A 3,430-nucleotide genomic window follows, 5' to 3' on the forward strand; every position below is an offset into this window, starting at 1 on the left:
GGCGCTACACTGGTGTCAGAAGTAAAAGACCGGAGTTCAGTCGCTAACCGCTATTAGCCATGTGTAGCTCAGACTAGGCTAGCTTAGCTCACCAGCCAGCAAGATGAGCATGCAGTGGAGCGAGCCCGGCGTGCTGCCGATTAAAGAAGAGGTGGTGGAAAGTGAGTACACTGGTTATTCGCGGCACAAGATGGAATCTGACCGTGCTTTGGAGCACCTTGCTCACTTGAGACAGACAGCCAAGAAGTTAGCTGCGAATGCTGGGCTCTGCTCATCAAGGGAAGAAGGCCGTGCATGCACGAAGACAGCGACGCACGGTCAAAGGTAAACAAAGAGGGCAACCATGTTAACCAGCTCCAAGTGAAAACACTAAAATACTCTGGTAGAGCAGACTAGGAGGCTTTTCACGCCCAATTTTGAATTGTTAGCACAGGCTGCGGGCTGGTCAGAGAACATGAAAACACTGCAGCTGGCTCTGTGCCTTACTGATGAAGCTCTAACATGCTTGCTACTGCTTAGCCCAGATGAAAGGGATGACTATGTGGCTTTAGTGGGGACTCTGGAGCGCTGTTTCGAACAGTGTAAACAGCCTGGTGTTCTGCGTTCAGAGCTAGCAAGCAGGCAGAGACTGAGTGGGGAGCCACTACGTGCACTAGCTAATAACATTGAAACCCTGACTACAAGAGCATACTCAAACATGGCCACTGATATGCAAAGTGAGCTAGCCAGAGATCAGTTCACCCGTGCCATAACTCCCAGAGAGCTATGCATACAGACACAGCTGGCACATCCCCGCACACTGCAGGAGGTGCTGGAGCTGGCCCTAGAGAGAGAGGCAGTGGGAGCAGCTGCAGAGAACTATCACATCGGAGCTAGGCCTGCTGTGAGAACCGCTGGACAAGAGAGCCCAGGTCAAGATTTTCTAGAGGGCCCCACTGTAACACCCCACACGGACCAGCTTCCACAAGAGCCGCAGAAATTTCAACCCCCTCTTTACCCCCGTTCCATCCACAACCCCCCTGCCTCTCACACCCAAGTCCCCGACCTGTTTGCATCAACCCCACCCTGCACCAATAACCTGTGGGTGGAGGGGCTGACAGACAGGCAGCAGAAAGGGAGATATGGCAGCAGAACTGTGAGACCTTGGAACCCCAGCAAAAAGAGGAGTTGTGGGAAAAGCTGTGGGAGTTAAAAGACATTTTTGTCTTCCCGTTGCCCACCAGGCAGCTGCTGGCATTGACAAATCACTGGACTTGGTGTCTGGCTCATCCTAAGCACTGATGCCAAACCAAAGACTGCTTTCTGCACTGGGAGAGGGCTGTGGCAATTTCGTGTTCTCTGTTTCGTCCTGTGCAATGCCCCAACCACTTTTGAACGGCTGATGGGAAAGGTCTTGGATGGAATACCCCGGCAGGAGTGCCTAGTATACCTGGATGACATTCTTTTGTATGGGAGCTCCTTCAAGGCCACCTTGGCATCCCTGCGGCGGGACCTACAAAAGATAGCAGTAGCAGGTCTGAAGCTTCACCCAGACAAGTGCTGTTTTATGTGGAGGGAACTGTAGTTTTTGGGCACCAGGATTGGAGGGAAGGGCATCAGCACTTTGGAGGAAACAAGTTGGTGCAAGTTGGTGCAAGCTGTGAAGGACTAAAGAGCTTCATTGGGCTGGCATCCTACTACAGGCGCTTTGTGCGTGGCTTCTCTTGTATAGCTGTGCCACTGTTCCACCTGCAGCGTAAGGGCAGTGATTTTGTCTGGACACCGGATTGCAAGCAGGCCTTTAGCTGCTTGAAGGAGGCATTGTGAGAGCAATAAGCAACTTGAAATACTATCTCTGCGGCCTGCTGTTCACCGTCCAGACCGACCACGCTGCCCTCCAGTGGTTAATGTCATTCTAAGAGCCAGAGGGGCAGATCGTGCGCTGATTGGAGGAGCTGGCGCCGTATGTCTTCCAGGTGGAGTACAGAGTGTAAGCGTGTCACGCTAATGCAGACGCCATGTCCAGGCGTTCCTCTGCTCATGACGGTTGCCACACTGCAAAAAGAGAGAGGCCCGGGAGAATGAGCTCTGCTGTGAGGAGGAGGAGGACAGAACGCAAGATGGAGATGCAGAGTGACACAGGTAGTCGACCCCCCAGAGTAGAGAACGCAACAAAAGCAGGACCCAGACCTAGAACCAGTGCTGCAGAGGGTGGAGTCAGGCCAGTAACCAGGGTGGAATGAGATTACTGGGTGCTCTCCAGCTGCTAAAGGGCTGTTCGAAAAGTTTTCAGCTCTGGAGTGCTCCAGAGGGCCTGCAAGGAGCCAGCCACAGGGGAGGAGGGGTAGCAGGTAGGGGTTATGCCCAGAGTTATGTCCTCGTTGTTGTGGACTATTTCACAAATTGGCCAGAAGCCTATGCTATACCAGACCAGGAGTCAGGGACTGTTGCAGACGCCCTGGTAGAAGGCATGTTTTCCAGGTTTGGCGCAGCTGAGGTCATCCACAGCGACCAGGGACGAAATTTTGAATCTAGTGTTTTCTCTGCTATGTGCGAATGCCTGGGTATGCAAAAGACTAGGACCACCCCACTGCATCCGCAGAGTGACAACCTAGTTGAACGCTTTAACAGGACACTTGCAAAACAGACCGCCATACTCACAGCAGAACACCAGTGCGACTGGGACATGCACCTTCCCCTTGTTCTATTGGCCTACAGATCTGCTGTGCAGGATTCCACCTCATGCACACCTGCTCTCCTCATGCAGGGGCAAGAGCTCTGGACACCAGCAGAAATTGTATTTGGCAATTTATTTATTTATTTAGCAGTACCTCCTGGGCCGGAGTATGCCCCGGATGCAAATGGAGTCAGCTCATGCGTTTGCTTGTGACCAGCTGGAGAAAGCGGTCATATGACAGAAAAGGAACTATGATCTCAGGGCCAGAGGAAGAGACTTTAGGGCCGGGGACCTGGTGTGGGTGTACAGCCCAAAAAGAAAGAAGGGCCAGTGCCAAAAACAGGACTGCCATTGAGTGGGGCCATGTGAAGTGCTAGAGAAACTAGAGGAGGTAGTGTATAGGGTTCACCTGCCACCACAAGGGGGATGTACGCCCCCATCCTGCACCCTCCTTCCCTTTCCAAAGGAGCCAGAAGGCTCGACACCAGACTCGCCCACCGTTCCCCTTTCAACTCCCCACAGTCTGTCGCTGTCACTGACTCACCTCCAGAATCACCCCCTGTTCAGCAGCAAGTAAAGCCCCTTAGGGGAAGCCCCAGTATTCCCCAGAGACAGAGGAGGGCCCCATCTCATCTCAGGGACTTTGTTTACTGATCCCTCGGGGCGAGGGACTTATTAAGGGGGAGCAATGTAGCGAATCTGCGTTTATGTTCTGTTTAGTGTTAACTCACTGTTCTGTTCTGTGTTGGGTTAGTGATTGCGGGGAGCAGGGGG

The sequence above is a fragment of the Astyanax mexicanus genome, unplaced genomic scaffold (genome assembly GCF_023375975.1).
Source record: "Astyanax mexicanus isolate ESR-SI-001 unplaced genomic scaffold, AstMex3_surface scaffold_68, whole genome shotgun sequence".
Classification (NCBI taxonomy): domain Eukaryota; kingdom Metazoa; phylum Chordata; class Actinopteri; order Characiformes; family Acestrorhamphidae; genus Astyanax; species Astyanax mexicanus.